This window comes from Tachypleus tridentatus, chromosome 13 (genome assembly GCF_004210375.1).
Source record: "Tachypleus tridentatus isolate NWPU-2018 chromosome 13, ASM421037v1, whole genome shotgun sequence".
Classification (NCBI taxonomy): Eukaryota; Metazoa; Arthropoda; class Merostomata; order Xiphosura; family Limulidae; genus Tachypleus; species Tachypleus tridentatus.
Window position 1 is genome coordinate 74,944,145 of NC_134837.1, and position 13,149 is coordinate 74,957,293.

At 33.6% G+C, this 13,149-nt stretch overlaps 1 long non-coding RNA gene and 1 pseudogene across 2 annotated transcripts in view; both read left to right on the top strand.

Annotated features, from left to right (window-relative positions):
- The first annotated feature begins 1,242 nt into the window (after nt 1-1,242).
- The window catches only part of LOC143240968 (uncharacterized), an 88,872-nt gene continuing 76,965 nt past the window's right edge, over nt 1,243-13,149 (top strand). Inside the window, exon 1 of the long non-coding RNA XR_013022082.1 lies at nt 1,243-1,357. This is a non-coding gene — a long non-coding RNA (uncharacterized LOC143240968). The remainder of the gene's footprint in view (nt 1,358-13,149) is intronic.
- On the top strand, nt 4,925-7,971 carry LOC143240967 (protein BTG2 pseudogene; annotated as a pseudogene). Its single transcript, XR_013022081.1, has one exon. The product of XR_013022081.1 is annotated as a protein BTG2 pseudogene (transcript).

Sequence of the window (13,149 nt, forward strand, 5' to 3'; positions counted from 1 at the left end):
AGACGAATAGATGGGGGAAGAGGAGACCATTATGCATTCTATTATATATATATAAACTCCTGTTTTGGGGGATGAATATTTTACTTTTTTGGTGGGTCCGCACGTGCAAAACTTGCTCGGCAGCTGCGTGGAAGTGTCATGTGATCACTCAAAATAGTAGACACCAACGAAACCATATTTTTCGTGGACTTGTTTTTCTAACATGTTTCAGCTAGTCAAACAAACTTAGTGACAAGTGAGTGTACGAAGCGGTTGGGGTTGGCGTCCTTTAGATAAGAAATAATTGCTGTACTTGACAGGACAGCAACTTCATCGTCTAGTTTCTAAACCTAACTCTTATATATATATTTTAAACTCGTCCGAAGTTAAATAGGTTGGAATGGTGTATTATGATGTAATACCGACAAAAGTAACGTAATTTACATATACACAATGCGTACATATATTTTATAGAGTAACATTATAGAATTAGAATGGAAAAGGCTTAGTATCCCTCAGTGATATAATCTCCACGTCAACGCCCTCAGGTATATAATGCCATTTGGCTTTTTAGAAACTGGTAGGTAAAGAACTCTTTTTAACGCGAGAATTGCTCCCCCCCCTCGGTTAGTCAATGGTAAGTCTACGAAGTTAGTGTTAAAATGCGGGGTTCGACTCTCTACGACATATATCCTGTTGTGTAGCATTACGCTAAAATAAATAAACCTTGGAATTAGAGATGGGGATCCATCGACGTTGCAAACACGTTTTTACAAACTATTTATTATGTACCAGATTGTTAATTATATGGTCTTTAAAACCTTAAAAGACTAAGTAAAAAATAATCCCACTAAATACTACCCACACACTTCCAGCACCCGTCTATTTCACACATAGAAAATAATTAGTCTCACCAAACTGTTTAGGTCAGTTATTTACTCCTGGGTGTTGTAAAAAGTAAAATACGTAAACGAGTCAATACAACACTGTATATGGCTTTCACCAGTAATGAATTGTGAAAATAATAATACTTATTGAGGGTTAAATGTGTGGGTTGAACTCCACACTAAAAACTGCTTGTGACGAATTATATTATTGATCTTCAAAAAAACAAAAAAGTTTTATTTAGTATTCAGAAAAGTAAACATTTTGTTAATAATCTGAAACTACGTAACAAACAAATATCTAAATATAGATCGTGCTGTTCTGATTTAGAAAAGCGTCATTCGATGAATTTCGTACGTTTATTTAGACGTCATTTTACACGTACAAGCCAGCGAAATAGCTATTATGGGTCTAGGATTTCGCTAATTGTTTACTACACAAAGACGTCAGAACTAGATGTGCTATAGCACCTCCACTTTGACGTATTTAACTGGTAAGTTATATTATTCTATTAATTTTCTGGGGTACGTACCCCAGATCCCCCAAGATTGAGCTTAAAATTTTAACAGCTCCTTATACTTTCAAACCTTTATTGTAAACTCTGCATGTCCAGCCAAGTACCCCACTTTGCAACTCCTTCGTACAACACTGCTACATGTAAGATGTAAAAGGTTTTAATTACAGATAATTATACGCACACACAAAAACACACACCAAAAAACGATGTAACTTTATAATTAATTAGTACCTGTCAGATCGCAATTTTCGAAATGCAAGTTTTTTGTTCACAGTGGTAAAGTATATGTGGTACACTAATAAAACAAGCTACAATGTTTCATGAAATTTAACAACACGCATAATGCAATTTTGAGGTTTTGTGAAACACAAGGATTAACGTATTTAACCAAAAGTTATTAACTGCTGCAAGGAAATGAAACCCACTAAAAATAGCATTTGAGTATATTTTTATTTTTATTATTCAGTGAGAACAACAACAATGAAAGAAGCATTAATTTTTCGTGAACTAAAACCTAATTTAAATTAAAACATACGTGTTGCCCTATATGTTTTCTAAGTTAGAACAAAATGCTCTCACAGTACTTCACAAAACAAAGATAAATACCTTATGATGGATACACGAGTATTCGAAATGCTTCTTATAAAAGTTAACTGAAGATATACAACCCACTCAAAAGCTGCGCATTTACGGTTTTATTAAAAGTTATGATACTCCAAAAAGCGTATAATATCGCTTATAGTAACACAAAAATATAGTGATACTTTTTATCTCGAATACGAAGTAGAGCAAAATGCAAACATAATAACGTATGTGTATCCCTCCGCGCTATTATGAGTCTCAACTAACCGATCGATTGCAGCTGCCTGGTGAAACAACTAAGTTGGTGGAGTAGCTGTAGTCAACCTACGACTGTAGTATTTTCATGTACGTGAAAATGCCACATTTGTTTTTTGTTTTGCTTAACAAACATAAAAACAGCGCGTCTACTGGACTTTTACCTTGATCGTTGGCAATGATAATCAATCAAAATATACAGAATAAACATGTATATCACACATATACATTATTATAATAACAACACTACAGTTTCAAATATAATGGTATTAATAAGAACTTACGATCAAAGCAACCTTACACACATAGATCAGAATTAAAAATACACTAGTAACAAGCATAGCTAATTAACTACACTGACAAACATTCACTGTGTTTACTTGTAATATAATATATAGCTTAATTAGTTTGTTAGCCGCATATCTCCCACTAATTATATCTTACAAAAAAATCACTGGAATGAGGGTTCTGCGCGATTTGTTACAATTTTTTCAGCATCTTAAGTAATGCAAAATCATAAAATAGTTCACATGGAATCTAGGATAAAAGTATTCCAGTATCGTTGAAAATATCACTGGAGAAACTAACCAAGTAACATATATAAACTCTGTTGTGTTTATTCGAAAAAAAATTCTTAAGATATTTTAAACTTCGAATCAAGGACAATGAATCATTGCAGGTCATTATAATGTACTCTGCACATAAACAACTACTCTTCAAAAGTTACTTTCATGCTAATATTTATCATAAACTTAACGATACTGTGAAACACATATTTATTTTCATAACTAGCTGGGCCCAGCATGGTCAGGTGGTTTAAGACACTGGACTCGTAATCTGAGAGTCGCGGGTTCGAATTCCTGTCACACCAAACATGCTCGCCCTTTCAGCCGTGGGGATGTTATAATGTGATGGTCAATCTCACTGTTCGTTGGTAAAAGAGTAGCCCAATAGTTGGCGGTGGGTGATGATGTCGAGTTGCATTTCCTCTGGACTTACATTCCTAAATCAGGGATGACTAGTGCAAATAGCCCTCGTATAGCTTTGCGCGAAATTCAAAACAAACAACTAAACATAACTTAGTTAATTTTTTTCAAATGGAATACAGATTATTTTGTACAATGGCATGGAACGAAAAGTGGTCTAATAGTTACTTTGTTCGAATAGTGTATCCTCTACCTGAGTTCTTGCATTTTGTTGGTGTTGATGCAAGCTCTTTGCTTCCAAACATACGTTTCGTGAAGAACAAAGATTCTTAAACTAGAATTAATCAAAAGTTAAGTGGAGTATGTCTGGTATTTCCATCATACAGACTGAGCGCGAGATCACAAAATCGCTGAATGAAATTGGTTGAGATTTTTCTTCATTAAAATTTCGAAAACATACATTTAAGTTAAAATGCATTAAAAAAAGGAAATTACATATTTTATAAAATATAATTAATAATAAACTCAATAAATGATCAAGACCCAACTAAAAAACATCTAATGAGACATAACTTAACATTTGTTTCCTAGAATACCATTAACTGTTGCACGTGTTAGACCTCATCATGTATTATTATTCTCATAATTTGTATGTTTAGCTTTGTATATGAAATGGGATACCAAATAATGAGCACTATTTATGCCTTTTGTTTAATGGTATAATTCCATGAGCCGTTCAGTATATGACACGATTCTTATACAAAGTTATGGGATAATAAACTATCCTGTATTCTACCTGTGGTTTTTGAGTCAGTTTTACTTCACCACATGGTATATATTATTTTTCTAAAACAGACCAAACACGAGTTTCAGCTGTTATAAAGTACAGATTACCATAGATTATGTACATTGTATATATTTGTACAAAATATATTCATTATCTTCTTATGTGATTTAATTAAATCATAACTAAAAATAACTTTGGTTCAAAGTAATCATTTTAAAATAATATTGATATAGTTTGTGATGTATAAAAAATTCAATATAATTAAATACCAGATTTTAAATGTATAAATAAAGGGGAACACTATAAATTTGACATAATTCTTTTTTCATCAAATGCTTATAAGTTTCTTCTTCATTTAAATCCTACAGTAAGTTTAAAATATTTATTCCCGCAGTGTGGACTACCTTAGCATAAGAAGTTAGGCCTAACCTAACTTTCTTAAACTAGCTGAACAAAATGTTATTGGGTTTAGGTCTGAAACACAGGCTAACAGCTAGAACATCTTACTAATGATTCGGTGCATTCTAAACACGATTTTATTACGTTTTTACTGTAACTTGTAGTAAAATAATACTTAATAAGTAAACTGAAAACAAAACGCTCAGAGATTTGTTTCCATGTTCTGATTTATGACATTATATACTTCTGATGTATTCATTATACAGATTTAGCTTTATTAATTCATTTGTAACATACGTATCAGCTCTGACCCATAGAGTTAACTTACTTTTGATCAGAAGTTATTGATAATACACTTTGGTAGTCTTACTTGTTTTAATAGACTGGTACTGTGGTTTTAATACCGTAAATAATAACTGAAAACCCCAAATACGCCATATGCTAATAAGATTATTGCGAATTTACTCTTAGAATAAAGCTATTCCCTTCCTGCCTAATCTGTGTTTGGCCTACTCCTTTGATTGGTGCTCAATGGTGTACGTCACTCAAACATTTCCAGTCATTACGTCATAAAACGCTACTCGGCGTTATAAGCGGACGCGCATATAAAGCTGTTTGTGTAGAGAGTTTGCAGTGACAAAGAAGGTTAGTGCCATTTTGGAGAAGGATTTTGAATGTGTCAGAACAAAGGTATTGGGGCGAGCAAGTCTTAGCGTGCACAGAGGACATGAATTGCTGATAGATGTCTGCCATCCACTGTGTGGATATAAAGTCAAATATTTGTGATTCAAGTAACATAAGTTCGAGTCCAAAGATTAATCCTGTGATACAGTCTCTTCAAATCAAGCTTGAAGTTTAACGTAACCAGCCATATTGTCGTCTTGTTGCTATTAAATTAACGTGTTTACCATCGGCTGCTTAAATCAGCAGTTTTATTCGGCTAGTAAAGTGGTGTGCTTCAGTCGTAGAAGACGTTTCGATCAACATCATGAAACAGGAAATACGTAGTGCTGCAGACTTTTTAACTAATCTTCTCCGATTAGGAAAAATCCTGGATTCCAATCAACTTCGGTTATTTCATAATCAAATGGAGAAATTTTTAACCGAACATTACCAACAACACTGGTTTCCGAATAATGCTTTTAAAGGCTCTGGTTATCGCTGTTTACGGATTAACCATAAAATGGATCCTGTAATCGGAAAAGCAGGAAAATCCTGTGGTCTGGATGAAACTAGTCTTCGAAAGTTGTTTCCCAACGAGCTTACGATATGGGTTGATCCTGGTGAAGTGTCCTATCGAATCGGTGAAAATGGTAGTATTTGCGTCTTGTACGATGGAAATAAGCAGGAATTTTCGCCAGATCTCTCGGACTCTGACGATGGTAGTGGAGTAGAAAACTACCAACAAGACGATAGTGGGTACTTCGACATGCAAAGTCATCATTCTCTCATTGAAAATATCCCTCGGTTTTTGCGCGGAAGTTGTAAAGAAACTGTAGGTCGCACAGGTAGAATTGGCTGGGAGAGTTTTATCATGGATCCTCGGTACACGACTCTCGGCTTTGAGCAGTTGACGGCCTACGTCTCAAGTTAGAGGTTGAAATACTGCCAAATTTTTAATCCATATCTCCTGACTAGTCAGGAATGTGATGATCTCTTACTTATTTTTTACATTTAATTTTAGATATAGTCCAAAAAAAGGGTTCTGTGGTAAGCTTTCAAGAAAGTAATTAATATTAAGTGATCGTATAGCTGAGTTAGGAAGGGGCCTAGTAAGTTCAGGAATCAGGGACCAGTACCAACCATCGCAACATCGTCAAATTTTCATTTTTAAACCAGACTGCATCTATGTGATAACGACCTAAGAATGAAACAGAATATCATAGATAATAATGTTTGGAAAGACAGCAGAGCTCTTTTGTCAACCAAATTATATTTTAATGTTTAAATTTCATAAAGACAAATATAAGAAACTGGGCTTGTACCAGTTGTGGTACATGCAGAAACTCAGTGAATTTATTTTCGACCTAAAAAAGTTTCATACTGTTTTTTTCTGCTGGGTAATGGATGTGTTTGTTAAGAGAATACTTACATTTATGAACCATTATGGGTTAAATTTATCTTGTAAGTGTGCTGTTAAGCGCTATCAGAATTAAATATTACGAACCGTTATAAATGTTTCAGCAAAACTGTCGAAAGAGATATTGATAATTTAGTAGTGCTAATAGTAGTACAAACTAACATTTCAACAGACAACATCAACGTGGATTTTCTGCATTTACTTACAAATGTAGATTGAATAAGTTGTAGATCTCTTAATGTTTTAACTGCTGTTTTCTGTGATCATTGTGATAAGCATAGCAAGCATTACACCGGTTATTTTTTCGATCTAGTTAAAAAAAAATTTCATTACGCTTTTTATTGACTTGTAATTTATAAATTACTTTCGTAGTCTTGACCTGTACGTTGGCTTACTTTGATACGATGTTTTTAATAATTGCTTGTTTATATTTCGTTTCATACTCAATTTTCATAAGAGCCTATGTAATATAAACGACCCAGTGTGTGGTGATTTTATAGTAAACAGGACGTTTCATTTATCATGTGTAGCGCTAATATGACAGAAACAGCCCAGCTAAAGAGAAGACTGAATGTAAAAACATAAAATTAATAACATCCATCATGTTTTTATCTATATTGGACCTAAATCCAGACTAATTTCGTAGTTGTTTTTTTTCTGTTGTTGTCATTTCGACCTGATTAATTCGTTTTTCAGCGTCTTAAAAGTTTATAAATCTGTATTGCGGTGGACTTTTAGTAGAATTTATGATTTTACTCCAATTTTCCTGTTGACCTTACGAAATTGTTTTATACAGTGTACTAGTAATAATGTTAATAACGATTTACATTAGATGGTCTCCATATATTTCAATTTGTGGTAAATAATAAATTATAAGCCTAAAATTTGCGAAAGGAAGTCGTTTCAGCTTTGTTTTTCTTGCATAGCAATACGTGTGTGTGTTAATGATTAAATACAAGTAGTATTATTTAAGGTTTTAAATATTAAATTTCGTTTATCGTAATTTTCTTAACATCACTATCATTAAAACCTTATAAATGTTTTAGGAACAATTCCCTGTAGATTAGAAATAATGGCAAGTTAGAAGCGAGGTTATTTGTGTTGTGTTAGAAGTGTGTGATATTAAGATAAAAATTGTAAAATAATTTTTTTGCCGTGTTTCCTGTGACTTGCCAAGTTTTTTCTTGTTACAGCTCTTCATACGATCGCACATATTTTATGTTAATAGTTCAATTTCTTTTATTTTGTTTGGGTTAAATGTGTTTCAGTCATAAATCTACCAGTTTTAATTATTTCTTATTAATACTTTTTATGAGGTTAGAGTGAATGTACGGAATGGGCCCCCAGTGACAACGTCCTAAGCTAAGGTGCATGTATTTAATGTAACTGAGGCCGATAGATGTCGCCCATGACATGGCAGTCTACTGTACAAACACTTCTTGTAAAAATGTATATTAAAAAAGTCAAGAGCTATTTTGCATGTACAGTTTATGTTAATAGAGGAGTTTTGTACAGCGACTTAGACTAAATAAAATCGACTTTGTCAATTGTTGCAGTATAACTTACGATTTGTGTTTGTTTATTCAGGGTCCATCACTACAACGGGGACACAAATACACAAACTCGTTTGGTTGGTATATTTTATTTATACATATTTAAAATAAACTTGCAGTTTATGAACATCATACTTGATTAATTTTTTCTTATAATTTATCACAGTAACTAAAATTGAAACAATTTTTGCATATAATAGTTAACGTTTTTCCAAAGTAATACTTTCTGAGGTGTACGAAAAAGTTTCATGTCTTTCGTTTCCCTGAAAGAAATTTTTAATGGTGTTAGTGTTTTCTACCGTTCAACGATCTAAATATACATATTATAATAAACACGTTTTAATTAGAGAAAGTGTATTTGTGCTGAAGGCATAAAAATAATTACCTCTTTGGTTTCAGTACTTTGAAATATGAATGTTAAATGTTTCCAAAGCAATAGTGATTTTAAAATTAACTCAGAAAAAAAAATATATATGTATGTATGTATATACACACACACACATAATATTCATGTAATTACGGGCCCCATAAATATTAAAATATTGAAGGATATTAAGCGTATGAAAAGTTAACACACGCAATATTTTAGACTTAGTGTCTGTCCGGAAACAAAACTAAAATTTGTATATGTATATTAAACAAATTTTATTAAAGTATATCAAATCATTTACGAGCATACATCTGTGATATTTCGAGCGTGAATATTGAGGCGAAGAAATAATGGGTTTAAATAACATTGACACTTTTGTTAATTAAACTCTGGCTAAACAACGAATTTTCGGTATTGTCCATAAAAGTGTTGAAATAATACGTACTACTGTTATGGTAATCAGAGACATGATTACAAGTAACCACAAGTAAAAATGACAACTGTTATTACCTAAACCTTGAATTAAAAGTGTTATAACTGTTAGTAAGTAAACCTCAGTAAAACGTGAAAAAAACTTTTAGCTCCTACACTAATGCAACTGTTAATGAGTAAAATGTTGAAACTAAACAGCGAGTGAGTGCTCGTAATAAATATTGATTAAACAGTGGTGAGACTATTGAAGTTAATATTGACCAAACAGCGAGTGACTGCTCGTAATAAATATTGATTAAACAGTGGTGAGACTATTGAAGTTAATATTGACCAAACAGCAAGTGACTGGTCGTAATAAATATTGATTAAACAGTGGTGAGACTATTGAAGTTAATATTGACCAAACAGCGAGTGACTGGTCGTAATAAATATTGATTAAACAGTGGTGAGACTATTGAAGTTAATACTGACCAAACAGCGAGTGACTGCTCGTAATAAATATTGATTAAACAGTGGTGAGACTATTGAAGTTAATATTGACCAAACAGCGAGTGACTGCTCGTAACTAAATATTGATTAAACAGTGGTGAGACTATTGAAGTTAATATTGATTTGGTTTAAAATTCGCGCAAAGCTATACGAGGGCTATCTGCGCTAGCCATCCCTAATTTTGCAGTGTAAGACTAGAGGGAAGGCAGCTAGTCATCACCACCCACCGCCAACTCTCGGGCTACTCTTTTACCAACGAATAGTGGGATTGATCGAACATTATAACGCCCCCGCGGCTGAAAGGACGAGCATGTTTGATATGACGGGGATTCGAACCTGCGACCCTCAAATTATTAGTCGAGTGCCTCAACCACCTGGCCATGCCGGATCATTAAATACTGACTAAACAGCGAGTGACTGCTCAAAACCGAATCTTCTTTAAAACTAAAATGGGGTGATGGTATTATTTATGGCGTGCTTGCAACGTGATTTTTAGTCGATTGAATGTTGATAAGAACATAACTTCTGCTTAGGTTCAGCGTTGAAACTGTTCACAATCATTACCTAAATAAGAGAATAATATGAACTATTACTAAAATAAATGCTGTGGTTAAGTTGGGATTCTCAAAGAAGTGGAACTCCCATTTGTAATTCACTTTGAATTAGCAACGTTAATCAGAAAGTGGTCAAATCAGAAAAGTAGAAACGCTGATGTGTTGAATTCTTAAGAGGCGGAACGCCGTTTCACTACAATTTAACCCTTGAATAAATTATTAATTGATTTAAATTTAAACGTTCAAGTCGGAAGATGCCAGAATCAAAGAGGTTAGTAACTAAATTAACAATGAGAAGCGAATCGCAACAGAAACTTCAACTATTTATCAAGAAACTATTGTTTTACGAAAGTTACTTCTTTTTCGCCTATAAAAATAATGGTTCCTTTTTAACATTATAAACATTGTCAACTACTGAAGTCGAGTGAAAACTCATACTGCTAACACTTACATCTCAAAATTCTGTACTTTTCCTGCAAGAAATTAGTCTTAAATGTAGTTTCTGTAATCATGAGGTTAATAAGCGTCTTTGACGATCTCTATTCTATATAAATAGTGAATGAATCTATCTATATCTTAATAGCTCCTTACTCTCAGTAAGACTTGAATACTCGTGGTACAAAGCAGATGTTTCGTTTATTATTAACAACACAACAATAATATTAGACTTCTGGGTCAGCAGCAAGTTTACTGACTTGTAACATTATAATCCGGGGTTCGATTTCTCGCGATGGACAGAACGCAAGTGTGTGGTTTTGCGATGCAAAAATAACTGCACCTCTGTCCTCCGACGGGCTTGAGATGTGTGAAAATTCAAGAAAGTTTTAAAACGGCGAAAATAATACTAATTACTTTAAACATTTTTATTGGTGGTTTATTTATACCACCAAAACATATACAGTTACCTGTATATGGTAGACTCAAGTAGCCTGGCTCTTGAGTTACTGACTAGCGATCACCAAATTTGCATTATTACCTGTCTCTTGAATTACTGACTACAGTTTACCAAGTTTGCTTTACTGTGTGTTTCTTGAGTTATTGTCAACAGTTTACTCTGTTTTATTACTGCCTAGTAATAAATTAGTGATAATAACTACAGAAATGACTCATCCTTTCTTGAGAAGTAAGTTGTTGTTTTGTATTAAGCACAAAGCTACACAATGGGCTATCTGTGCTCAGCCTACCACGGGTATCGAAACCCGGTTTTTAGCGTTGTAAGTCCGCAGACATACCGCTGAGCCACTGGAGGGCGAGAATTAAGTTGTTATGGAAACAGTTAACGGCCACACTTTATACTGAACTAAGGAGGCACCAATGTTTTTTGTCACTTTAAATATAATGATTTACAAGTGGTTAAATATTTTACTATCTGTTGGCTGGTGAGTTAATAAAAACAACAGGGAAGTGAGTCATTTTATGGTACAGTTCAGAATTAGTATACTGTTCTCAATTTTTATAGAATCTCACAGTAACGAGACACACGACGTTCTCGTATCCCTTGACGCTTACAGACCAGACCCTTGTCAGACAAATAATATTAACAGAGCGATTGACTTGGTTTGGTTTTTATAAACCAGACCGTCACTGATACCGGGATCATGCCGAAAGATTAGGATATTTCTGTGATGATCATTTTGTGAGCAGACAAACTGTCACCTACATCTTGACTTATCACAAAAGTGTTGAACATTCTCTGTTACATTTACAGTTTGTAATGTTTGATTTAAAAAAAACAAAGGTTAATTTGTTACGGTTTATAAGAGAAAAAAAACGTATGCGTGGCAAATTTTACAGCAAATACTAAAAGTGATGAAAAGTATGTTGTGTGTGTGTTTTTTCCTTTAGTAAAGCCACATTAGGTTATCTGCTGTGTCCACCGAGAGGAATCAAACTCCAGATTGTGGCGTTATAGTTCCATAGATTTACACCAGGGGACAAATATGTTGCAATACATTTCTTTGTAAATGAATGTCACTTATTCTCATAAAAACTGTCAGAAGTCATATTACGAATTTTGGGGTTAAAGGGTGCTCATAAATAGAGGAAATCAAATATTTTTTATGTCAGTTAAAGAATGGTTGTAGTTACACAATAATTTCAAACAAAATAATTTTTAAGTGAAGAATGGCCACTCATAATATCTCACGACGTTCCATGTATTTTCAGCCACTGTGTACACAGTACTGATCACATGGACTCATTACTTTGTACATTTTTTTTTACAAAATCATAGCTTATATTTTGTTGTGCAGCGTAAAACTGAATTGATTATTCATGCTCTGCTCACAGTGAGTATCAAAACCTGATATTTAGTGAATTACGCCCCAAAGCAAAGCTACTGGGCTAAGCGCAGTCCTAGTTCTTAACGTGTTGGACTATAGACCTGAAGTTCTGTATTTTGCGTCTTGTTACAGCGAAAAAATGGTGTTTCGATTCTTAGGGTCTTTGGTGTGTTAATAGAGAGATTTCGGTATTACAAGAGTAGATGGAGAGTTGGCGGTGGGTTGTGTTGACTATCTGCCTTTCTTCTAGTTTATCCCTAAAATATTAGAAACGGCTAGCGCAATTACCTTCGTATAGCTTTGCGGTAAATCTAATAAACAATCATACCTACTAAAATCACCGTGTTAGTTTCAATTGTTAGAAACTAACTTAGAAACTAGACATTACTCGTGGATTTACTCTTTAACTAAATTGATGAACACTCGCTTGACGTGTCAGAGGTCAGGTGTTAAGTTTTGTATTTCCGTGTTTTCCCGCAAGAAACTGGAGTGATCTGTAGTGCCTGTTTTTTAGAAATTATTACATTATTAAGTGTTTGGTGATCAGTGAATATATGAATCATATTACCTCATTACCCTCAGCATACCAATTTCGTGGCCTATTGCTTCGCATTTCCTAGCCGTGGGACAGACGGTCAAATTCCACATCGATTAACAGATGCCAATACATTGCTAGAAGTCTTGTGATGTACCATACATTCAGCATATGATATACACGCATAAAAACTGAGTAACCAGTATGAAAAGTTGGTTTCTCTCTTACAATTTTTTAATTTATTTTACTGATGTTTAAGCGAGTTCAAAGATGAAAATTTGTGTCTGTTTTCTCTTATCTTCAATGGTTTTCGACAGGTATCAAATGTGATACTGTTCCTCGTATGCCAAATTTATCTAACATTGCACACTTTATTGGTTTGGTACCTAATTTGCTTATTTTACTGTAAACGTTACTTGTTGACAAACTTGTTTATTTCGCTGTAAATATTAATAGCTACTAAACTTGTTATTTCACTGTAAACTTACTAGCTACAAAGGTTTCAATAAAAAAAAACACCTGAG